The sequence below is a fragment of the Microcebus murinus genome, chromosome 5, assembly GCF_040939455.1.
Source record: "Microcebus murinus isolate Inina chromosome 5, M.murinus_Inina_mat1.0, whole genome shotgun sequence".
NCBI lineage: Eukaryota > Metazoa > Chordata > Mammalia > Primates > Cheirogaleidae > Microcebus > Microcebus murinus.
Window position 1 is genome coordinate 68,328,577 of NC_134108.1, and position 11,927 is coordinate 68,340,503.

The 11,927-nt window shown below is 42.0% G+C and overlaps 1 protein-coding gene across 1 annotated transcript in view; it reads right to left on the reverse strand.

The window, feature by feature from the left end:
• HTR1E (5-hydroxytryptamine receptor 1E) overlaps positions 1-10,778 on the reverse strand; it is a 69,163-nt gene extending 58,385 nt beyond the window's left edge. The window contains exons 1-2 of the mRNA XM_012750962.3: positions 10,569-10,778; positions 7,827-7,934 (exon numbers count right to left, since the gene is read on the reverse strand). The gene's annotated coding sequence lies outside the window, so the exon portion shown is untranslated. The remainder of the gene's footprint in view (positions 1-7,826; positions 7,935-10,568) is intronic.
• Positions 10,779-11,927: the final 1,149 nt, after the last annotated feature.

Sequence of the window (11,927 nt, forward strand, 5' to 3'; positions counted from 1 at the left end):
CCTTATCTAACCAATGAGGAAATTGAGGTTTAGAGATATGAAATAATTTTCCCCAAAGCAAGCAGTTAACAAGTGGCAGAGCTGGGATATGAACTGGCTTTCTGGACTCCAGGGCTTAGGCTTGAACCCCATGCTGTGTTGCTCCTAGGAGTATGATAGAAGATGGCGTTTGACTTAACACAGGCGATAATGAATTCCAATAGCACACTTTGATTTGAGAAACTTCCTTAATAGAAGGCTAAGTAGGCAGGGCAGATGTTATTGTCCCCATTATAATAGTGTCAGACCATGAAGCTCTAACAGTTAACGGGGTGGGGCATTAATAGAGGCCCTCTAACCCTAGGTCTCTGTTCCATGCCCTTTCTTCCTTAGAATTATTTTATTAAACAGGCAAAACATATACTACAAATACCATATTTTTAATATAACAGTAACGTGTAACAATCATAATAACTATAATAAGTAACCCCCAATTATTAATTAAATGCATGCTAATGTTATTAATATATATGTCTGAGAAAAAGGCATGCAGTACACTTAATGCAATGTGAAAGATTATCCAAAAGCCAGTGGGGCATGGCTGGACACCTTTTTAGTATACAACTGTAAATTGCCATGGATGTGCTGAAGAAAATTGCCCCATCTGCATCACTGGAGTGTTACCTCTGCCACCAAGCTGAAAACTAATCAGGTCTTGTGAGCTTTGAGACTTTTGTTTCATCTAATTTTTCATCCCTTCTTGGCAAGGTGCTTCATTTATATGTAAGTCATCAAACCCTAGGGTAAGTATGTTTTGATCCTTCAATGCCTTGGGCAAAAAGTAAGGCCTCAGGTGGCTTTAGAAACAGCCTTATTGTCTTGCAGAAAGGGTGAGGAGATTACATTACATTACCAGTTTATAATCTATGAAATAAAATATGCTTGCCAATATGAAGGTATCTTATAAATGATTTACTTGCTAATTACTAATTAAATTACATATTTAATACTTGATTTTTTAGAGCTTCTGGATAAGGAACTGAATGAGGCTCAGAAGGACAAAATGATCAGAAAGTTAAAATAGTTCAAATGAAAGCATAATAAAAGAGGAAATCCTGCCTCTTTTCCTGAATATTTACTTAAATTATGTTAAACTACATGGTAGAATAGTATTTATGGATTATTAAATGTCAAATAGTTGTGCCAGGTGATAAAAATTTCCTTGAGTAGGGCAAAGTTCAACATTAAAATCTGCACCAGGTAATATAGTTTAAGATATAAGGTATTTAAGTATAAAATCCTTGTTTACTTGCAATATAGGAAAGAATTACAATGACACATTGTGTCATCAGAAATCAGGGAAAGATAAATATTGTTGAATTTAGAGGGATGAGTTTTGGAATGCAGAGTCCTTTTCTGCGGGGTCTTCTTCCTCCATCTTCCCCGTAAGAGGTGAGTTTTCATTTCCCATTTTTCTTGGACTCTGACAGCATCTTTTTTATACCTTTAAAGAATGTTTATTGTAATGTGCAAGCTTAATATAAACCCCTACTATTACACTGCTGTTTGCTAGGCAAACTATTGGCTTTTGTATATTTTGTAGCTAGCTACCTTATTGAATTTTCTCATTCTTTCTAATGGTATTTTTATTTATTCACTTGAGTTTTCCTACTGGGTAATTACATCATCTGTAAATAATAATACTGCTTTTTCCTGATCAATATTTATAACATTTCTGTCCCCTCCCTCCCTCCTTACTTTCTTCCTTCCTTCCACTGCATAGAGGGTTCAGATGAATGGCAAATAATGGTGGTAATATCAGGTGGCCTTTGTGTATCCCTACAATGTTTCACCAATAACATGATGTTGGCTATTGTTTGAGAATGGTATCCTTATTGTGAAAAACTATTATCTTTTATATTTCTAGTTTACTAGAAGTTTTTTTGAAAATTATGAATATATGTTTGATTTTATAAACTTTTAGTAAATTTTGAGATGACCATTGGCTCACTGATATGATATTATTGCTCATTTTAAAAGGCAATTTGAGTTCCCCATAAAGAAAACTCTGGTAATAAAATATTTGCAATATGACACTAACATATTTTCTTGTTTATACATGACATGGCTATTGTTAGGACTAGTTCTGTGAGAGTAAGTTCTGTTACATGTTTTTCTGTTTCTTTATCGGTAACAAATGCATCATGCTGAATCCCCGTAGATCTGTGCCACCAAAGGTGTGGTCTATAAACTAGCAGCATCAGTTTCACCTGGAAGTTTGTTAGGAATGCAAGTTATTGGCCTTACCACACCCTACTGATTAGAAGCTTTGTAGATGGGGGCCAGGAATCTGAGGTTTAACATGCTTTCAAGGTGATTCTCCTGCACACTAAGGTTCAAGAGATATTACTATAGAGTATGGAGAAATCATGTGACTTTCTGGGTCACAGCAACTACAAATGGAACTCCAGAGTGACATACTTGGAGCAGACCCTTCTCCTACATGTACACGGGAAGGATTTGTTGGTGGATTCAGAGTGTGGGGATTCAGTGGTTGGAGAAAGTAGCACCCTACAGCATTCTTTGGGGCTGAGGCCATACTTGAACTGAGACAAAGTTTAGGAATTAAAGGAGAACAAATTCTTTTCAACGGGGTTAAGGGTAGTGGAATCAGCCTGGACTTATCTCCCTTTATTTTCTACAAGGCCAGCACCAGACACCTCACCTAAATTTAGACATGGACTGTTTTTACAGCTCTTCTCATAGGAATAATAATGAAGATAACAATTGTGACAATATCTACCACTTCTTCACAGCCCATGCAGCACCACCCTTTCTTTTACGCCTCCCAATAGCTCTTTAAGGCAGGAATTGTTCCCATTTTAGAGATGGGACAACTGAGGCATAGAGTGGCCAAAGAACTTACTTGGAGTCATGATAACAACAAAGTGAGAGGAGTATCAAATTACCATTAAGAGAAAAGAACTGGAATAAGAATCTTACAGAAAACTAACATGATGAAGATCAAATAGCCAATGATATTGCCCTAAAACCCCATGTTTCTTTAATAATGATGCTTTTACAGACACCAAAACTATTTCTGAAAGGAGGCCAAAGTGAAGGAGAAAGTAAATTGCATCCAGGAATGAAGCTGGGATGGATACAGAAAACAGTGTAAAACTGTAAAGCTATTATTTCTAGGCTATGAAAACTTTGTGGAGTGGCTCTTGGTAGGAATTCACTAAATGTAGTTGTGGGAGAGCCGGAAGCAGCTGCCCCAACATTGAAGGCAAAGGGAACGAATCAGGAATCATGAGGTCAGATCCTTTTCAAAAGCGCATTGCATAAAATCCCTTTGAGGATACTGTTATTGAGTTGAATAGGTAGAGACAGCAAAGGGAGGTTTATCACAAGCAGTTTTTCTGTTATATTTTGGTTGTTATGCAGGTACAGTCATAAATGAGCAGTTATAGTAAAATCTATTTCAAGTGTTAAATACAGGTAATACCATAACACACACATACACACACACATACACAAACACACACAGTTTCATTATGATCATCTAAAAAGTTCCTACTGATGAAATTGACAATACACCCTCTCTACCTTCTTAAGAGGTTTTTTTGTTTTGTTTTGTTTTGTTTTTAACAAGGAGTCACATGTGTTTATAGAGATTTCTGCCTCTCATCTACTTTGAGTGGTTCAAGAGACACATTTACTTGCTGAAGTAGGAGGGAGGAAAGATTAAAGGCAAAATAGCATATTATTGACAATAATTTGTAAAGTCTTCAGTGGCTTAGAAACTGGAGTATAATAAGTAAACACAAATCTCAGAGTTGGATGTAGTCTGGAAAGTTATCTAGTTTAATCCTCTATGGTCAAGTCTATACTAAAAGAATGTCCTGAGAGGGTCACAGAGACACACTTTGCCTACATCACCCCTTCGAGAAAAGTCTTGTAGACCCAGTTGCTGGGATCACTGTCAGAACAGCCTTTGGCTCTCAGCCCCTCCAGGAATGTCTTCAGCTGCAGAGAGCTGCCTCACCCAAGATTATGCCCTTCCTGGGGCAGGCCACATCCGGTGACTGAGGGAGGAAGGGGTTGGAAAGTACCACCATTTTGGCCTGTTTTGGGACAACTCTGATAGATCATTTTAGCTCAGAGTTCCTCCTGATGGAGTCAGCAGAGAGTGTTGTTGGGCTCTACTTTTCCTTCTGCCTAATCCTGCTTCCTTCTTTTTCTTCGATGTGGTTCCCAAGGGCATTTCTTAATAAACATCTTGCACACTAAACCCCATCTCAGGGTCTGTTTCTTGGAAGACCCAACTTGTCACATGCCCCCAAAGACATCATCTAATCACTTTCAAATGATATAGACTGCATAGCTCATGGGCAGTCTAATTGCATTTTCAGGTACTGTTAGAAAGATCTTCCATAACATATTGCAACCAGTCTATCTGCACACGTTAAGTGGATCTGCCCTCTTGAACCACTCAGATCAAGACTAGCCTCTCTAAATTTTACTTCCTTTATATGATTTGCTTGCCCTGAATTCTCTTTTGTAGTCTAAAGAGTAAAACAAAATTTTAGCTGATTCATCATCATCTCCTCCTTTTTTTGTAATTGTGCTGCTAAAAGGAGACAATTGAAGGGAAAAGCAAATGATTCATAGGTCAATAGTTCAGGAAATATGGAGTAGTCATGTTCCCTCGTAGTGGCTACCCATTACCATTTGGCGTGTAGGGTTGGGGGCATTGCAGGAGGAAGGGGTACAGTGGGAGCCAGGGAAGAAGAAAAGCAGTGCTTTGTAGCAGAAGCACAGATTTGGAGTCACCTTGGGCAATTCTTTTAACCATTCTGAGATCCAATAAATATGTTTTCACTCTCCTATGTACTTGGTCTTGTTGATAGGAAACATTATTTATCAGGTTTAGAAACCTGGGAGTTGTTTTGCATTCCTTTACTCCTCACATCCATTTAATCTCAACGTGTAATCATTTCCTTCTTCTCCTACAGCCCAAATTCATCCGGTTTCTGTTTCCCTCTCTCCATGTCTACTGATACTGCCTTGATCCAAGCTCTCACTGTGGCAACTGTCTCTGCCAGACCTATTCTTTTCTGCTCCACATTGTAGCTGGAGTGGGCTCTCTCTAATACTAAACTAATGATCTTGGCTAACAGCTTAAAAATATCATAACGAAGCATTATTTATTATAACAAAACCCTGAAAACAACCCAAGTGCTCATCAATGGTAGAATGGATAATTAAATTGTGACATACTCATACAATGTATATATAATAACAATGAAAATGAAAAATAACAGGCCTCTAGTATTAGCATCCACATGAATGAATCTCATGAATATAACATTGAACCAAATTACAAGAGATCATCCTATATAATTTACGCATATATAAGGATCAAAATAATTTATGACATTGGGAGGCAGGCAGTGGTTACACTTAAGGATGAGGTGAAGTAACGACTGGTTGGGGACAGGATTTGAATTTGCATAATGGTGATGTTCCATTGCTTGGTGGTGGTTAGTCACATGGATATATTCACTCTGAGAAAAGTCACTGAGCGTAACACGTATGATTTGTACACTTTTCTGGGTGCATATTATTTTTCATAAATACTTTTAAAAACTCTGTGATGATTCCCCGAAGTTAAAGTCCAAATTCATACGATCCCCTCCCTGACCTATACATACTTCTCAAACCTTCTCATTAGTTATTCTAGTATTCACTGTACTCACTCTGAATTTCTTACACTTCCCTGAAAAGTACAGCAAGCCAGTTGGTTTAGTGACAAATACAATTTTTTAATGAATGAATGGTGAGGCTGATAATCCTTACCTTGAACTACTTTTGTGAGCTGAGCATTAAATAAAAGAATATATGAGGCTGTTAGCACAGTTCCTGAAACATAGCAGATAGTCAGGATATATTAACTCCTTCCTCCTTTTCTCCTCCATACCAGTGCAGATGAATGAATTTATAACTCTGAACATTATTAGGGTATTGCAGCTAAAGTCACTTTTTGGGAGGTATTTCCTATCAAATCTCACTATCTATTTGGTGTTTACTCCAAAAAGACACCCTGGTTTGTCTTCAATTCCCCAGAATGCAAATCTTGACACAAATTTAACTTTCTTAGGTAAGCTGTCCCAACAAAATACATACTTTAATATTTGAGTCAGATCCTTCCCAAATCTCTTGGAAATAATCACCACATGCCCATCATCTGATAAAGGAATAAAGAACAGCTGTATCTAAGGAAATACATTCATGGGGTCTGGTTTTACTTTATTTGAGCATGTTAGGTAGATGGGGTCATTATTAATAGAAGGATCTGAGAGTTTTAGAATTGCAAGCTGCTGCTGCTGGTTGCTATTTATCAAAATATTATCTTCTTGCTGTAAAAATGCTTTCCTTTTCATGCCAGATTTCATAAAGATCTTCCATCTGGTCAGTACTGATAACTAGAATCTTTTTTTTTTTTTTTTTTTTTTTTTTTGAGACAGAGTCTCGCTTTGTTGCCCAGGCTAGAGTGAGTGCCGTGGCGTCAGCCTCGCTCACAGCAACCTCAAACTCCTGGGCTCGAGTGATCCTTCTGCCTCAGCCTCCCGAGTAGCTGGGACTACAGGCATGTGCCACCATGCCCGGCTAATTTTTTTATATATATATATCAGTTGGCCAATTAATTTATTTCTATTTTATAGTAGAGACGGGGTCTCGCTCTTGCTCAGGCTGGTTTTGAACTCCTGACCTTGAGCAATCCGCCCGCCTCGGCCTCCCAAGAGCTAGGATTACAGGCGTGAGCCACAGCGCCCGGCCTGATAACTAGAATCTTGAGATGCTCATTCTTATAACTTAAAATGATCCAGATGTAGAAGGATTAGGTTTTATAGCTTCTTCTAAAGGATTTTGTCTTCCTAATCCTACAACTGCATGTGTTGAGAACTGATCAACATGAGAGAACTCTAACAATGAACCTATTATAGCTGCAGTCCCCAACTCCAGGGCCCGCAGACTGGTACGGGTCTGTAGACTGTTAGGGACTGAGCCTCAGAGCTCTGTGCACCTCTTCACACCCCGTCCGTGGAAAAATTATCTTCCATGAAACCGGTCACTGGTACAAAAAATGTTGGAGACTGCTGTACTGCTGTATTAAAGTGTTCCATTGCCTATATGTATTTTTCATTCCACATGTTTTAGGAGAATAAAACCATGAAATAAAAGCACTGAAGTCTATAATGACAAGGTCTATAGTGTACCACAGGTAATCTACAGTGATTGAGACAAAATAAGAGAACTAAAAATGACAAGTAAAATTAGAATAGAACTGTAGTAGAAACAGAGTTCTCAAGAATTTGCCAATTTGTTGTGATCTAGGAATAAGCCAGTTGACTGAATGATCTCTATAAAATCTGTTTCTGTTTCTTATTCCACAAAATGTGGGAACAAATACCAAATTATGAAAAGTGGATGGGCTATTGATGAAAGTCCCTTCATTCCCAGTCCTTTCGTTCAACCCGCTCCTTGGCAAGTTTATTGACATGGGACCTAAGTTTTAGGAACCACAATACTGGTTCTAAGAAAATTACTCACGGAAGAAAAAACAAGGGAGAAGTTAATCACTCTGAGGAACTGCTGCCCCATTCCCAAACCAAGTGATTCTCCCTTTTCTCTTCTAGCTTCTCTCATCTGTCCCCTTCTCACTTATATAGCATACTTGTCTTCAGTGTTTCCCTAAAGGTAATGTTCACATAGTTTCACACATATGGAAATGTGGTAGGTGGAGAAGAAAAGAAGCATAAAGCATGAGATGCCAGACTCACCTCTGCCCTGAGATGGCCTTGATAACTTATGGTGTGAACAACAAGTTCCTATTTGATAGAAATTCACCTTTGTAGCAGCCTCAATCTCATTTTTCCAGGTAAATAAGCCTGTAGAAATAAAGGGAGAGTGTCCCCATATTAAAATATTAGATTTAGATCTTTTATTTTTAAAGGGTAGTATAGAAATAAAATTCCAAGAAGGGCTATAAAACAAACATGGAAAAAAATGACCTGTGTGTAAAGGTGGGGTGTAGGGAATTGGACACTTCAGCAATGAGAAGATGACCCAAAAGTTCAAGACCTGAGGCTTTTTGCAAAGGGATCTACTTTTCATTTGAAGCCTTGCTGTCTTGATGGTGATGGTGGTCGTAGTGTGTTGTCCCCACCCAGACACTGGGAGGTGCTTGAGCCACGTGGGGACAAGGTGCTATGAGTGATATATCTTACTTCCCTCTTCAGTAATAATCCCATCAAATATCAGGAAATGGGGATGTATTACAGTGTCACCTGGACTGGAGATGTGTCCTGGATTTTGTCTCTTCCTAGATATCACCTCTGAGAATCCCTGACTTTATCTTCCTCAAAAGAATGGAAATTTATTCACATGATTGCTGCTGCTAGGCATCAATAAGAGGAAATGGGAAGCAAATGTTTTGTATAGACACCAGAATGGCTAACATAGGTGACATCAGGGTAAGCTGTAAGGGAGGCCCCACTCCTGTGGGCAAGTGTTGAGACATGAGCCAAAGTCTCCAACTACTTGGTCTGGGAATATACCCTGAGTAAAGTCACCGTGGGCAGTAGAAGAGGAGAGAATGAATATTTGAGTTTCCCATGTTTGTAATGTTGATTTCTGTAGAATTTTAAATTTGTCAGCTGGTGGATATACATTGTTAATTTGAATACTCTTTATTATAAAAATAATCTGTTAATCCTGGAAATCCTTATGAAAGGAACAATAGCCACCTAAAGGAATATTTACACATGCATATACCTGTAGACCAGAGTCTTGGCTGCATTTTTTAAAGCTCCTTTCCAGCTCTATCATTTAGAAGTCTCAATTTATACAGAGATCTGTAGCAATTCTTGGAGCTTCTGCCGCCCATATCAGGTGATGATGACATAACAGTTAAGTTCTATCAACAAGGATGAATCAGGATTTGAGTGAGTTGCTCTATATAGCTTTCTTAGTGATGAAATACCTGGGTAGAGGTACTTCTCCCATCTCGATGCAGCAAAACGGTTAGCTGTGAGGTGCTATGCAATTTTAGAAATAAGCAACATAGTTTGTTTTAAACAAGGTACAGAAGCTGAATTGAATCCCACTTAGGAGGTCTGCTTTATCATCACAGCTCTGTGGGCTGGAGGCTAAAGTTCTGAAGGGAGGGAAAGGGCGGGTAGGCATATTTTGTGCATTTGGTAAGTGGGCCTCAAACACCTCCACTCACTCATTTGTTGAAGACAGGGTCATCTCACTTAATTCAGCAGGAAAACAACTGCACCAGTAAGAGAAGAAAGGCTGGCTCATAATCTCCTTTTTGCATTTCAGAGGTATGTCAAATATGCTCCCCATAAAAGAGGCTGTGCAGGAAACAGACCCAGGCATCTGCTTTGTCCCTCATGTACAATGTTAAGTCAGGGAAGCCGTTAAGTCTACTCTAGGTGTTTAAGGTTATGCAAATTATGTCTGAATGTGTAACTGTGCAAAATATATATTCTGGAGCAATGTTCAGACTAGGAGCACGTACAGCTTAGAGCTCAGGGAGAAAGTGTAAGAATAGTAAAAAGAGCCTGAATTATTTGGGAAAAGACACTGCTCCCCCAGCCCTTGCCCATATTTCCTCCTGGGGCCCCTCCTTCTCTGAGATTGGGTGCAGGAGGCAGGGAAGGACAATCAGAAAGGTTAGGAAAAAGCACCCTGGGATGCTGGCACCCTCTGCCTCATCCTTCATACTCAAGGACAAGCAAGCAGTGTCATTGGAATACAAGGTCCTTTACAAAACTGGACACAAGCAGAAACGTACCAAAGTACACATATTTTGACAATGCAAAACCATGTATGATCTTGTGATAGGACCTAGAACCACTTCCCTTTAGCCTCAATTCCTTTTCATTTTCACGATGTAGGGGGCAGAGTCTCATCTTACAGTAGGGTGGAAATAGCTTAAGACTAAACTTCCCATCTTAACTTGCACTTTCCGAGATTTATTTTGTAATTTAAGAAAATGAGTCAGCCCCATCGCCTCCCCACCTGGGTATTTCGTTTATCAGGACTGAGCACATCATTATTTTCCAAGTGCTTGGAGCAATCGCGCAGTCCTTTCTAATGGAAGGTATTCAATCAGTGCTGGCTTTGAAATCACCTCGTCCACCCGCGATCCCTGGAGCACGCCATCTCCGTGTGATTTCTACTCAAGTTTTCCCCCTCCTACCACCCCGTTCGCATTCATTTAATCTTTAAGCTGCCTCAAATCCTTTTGCAAGGAAGCAGGATAAAATGCTTAAATCACTGTTATACACCATGTCGACTCTCAGGTTCACGTTCGAGCAAGACATGCGCTCCGTACTAAGTAGTCCAGGGGGCGACCTTCACAGTCTCCCTCCCGACACCCTGAGCCCCAACTCCCGCCGTCTTTGCGCCTCAAAGGTGGCAACAATCTCCAAGCCAGAGCCTGAGCCCCTGGCCCTGGTGGGGGTGACAAGGGAAGCCGAGGCCGTCCCCGGAAGGTGTGCGCCCCTCACCTTGTGGACGGTGCGTGCAGCCGAGTCGCACAGGGCGAGCTGGGGCGTCCCGCTGGCTCCAGAAGTCTCACTCGGAACCGGCTCCTTTTTCTCCCGAGCTTTCTCAAAGCAGCGCTTCTCGCATCACCCGGGTCTGAGGTACGCTGCACCCAGAGGCGCGCTCCCCTCCGGCGTCCTTGCCCGCGCCAGTGCCCCCGGGCTGCGGCGAGACAGAGCGGGGAGCGCGGCGCGCCAGGCAGCCCCGCGGCAGCGCGGGTGGCGGGCGCTGCGCTTCGCCGCGTCTGGGCGCGCGGACTGCAAGAGCAGGCGAGAGAGAGGGAGAGCGCGGAAGAGGAGGAGCAGGAGCGGGGGGCAGTCTATGAACTCTACCGCGCAGGTTGCAGCCACCTGGGACGCCACCGAACGGAGAGGCGGGTGGCTGGGATGAAAAGACGAGCAGGGGTGCAAGGCAGGGGGCGGTGTGGAGGAGAACTGGGGGTCGGAGCACCGAGGTACTCCAGGTCTGGCTGAACCTGCAAAAGAGAAATGCTGGAGCTGATGGCGCCCTGAGGGCTCCCTATCGCAAACACTAGAGGGCAGCGCTGTCCGCGTTATAACCGGGGCCGACCGGGCTGGAGGTGTGGGTGAGGGACCCAGCTCCTGAGCCCGTTGCAGGCCGCGGCCCAGGCGGAGAAGGGGACAGCTGATTCAGAGGCAGACCCTAGTCCCCTGCTCTGTGGCGAGCCTGCGCCGGGGAGGGAGAGGAAGAGAGGGGTAGCTGACGGGTTCGGACGGTTTCTCTCAGAGGCTCCTCCAGGCAAACCCTCTGGAGGTGAATTCCTCAGTTTTCCTCAAGGGGAAAATTAGAGCCCGTATCCTCAGGGTGCCTTAAGGAGAGAGATGAGGAGAAAGAGACGAGGGAGAAGTGAAGGAAAATTGGGGCAGAAGGAGAGCAGAGAGGTGGGGAAAGCCGAGAAGAAAAGGAGATAGGCGTAGGGGTCGGGTGGGTGGTTGGCGCTGAGGGAAACGCTGAAGGCGGCCTTGCCATTTTTTTTTTTTTTTTCTTCTGGAGGTAACTCTACTCCAGGGGCCGTTTCAGGTTGGCAGAGGGCCTTGTGCCCTTCCTAGTGGTCCGGGAGCTATTCTTTCTGCCGTTCTGGTTCAGCTGCAAGGCCAGGCAGGTTAAGCTGGGAGGCACTTTACAGAATCCTGGCACTGCTGAAGGACGATTCCTTAGGGCTGGTTGGTTATTTTCTGTGGAGAACTTGGGCGACTCTGAAACCTTGAAGGTTTACATAGATTGAGTCCCGGAAATTGTGGGGAAAAAAATCAGATGATTTGAGCTAGCCGTAAAATGAGGTAGAAAATCTTATGGAGACA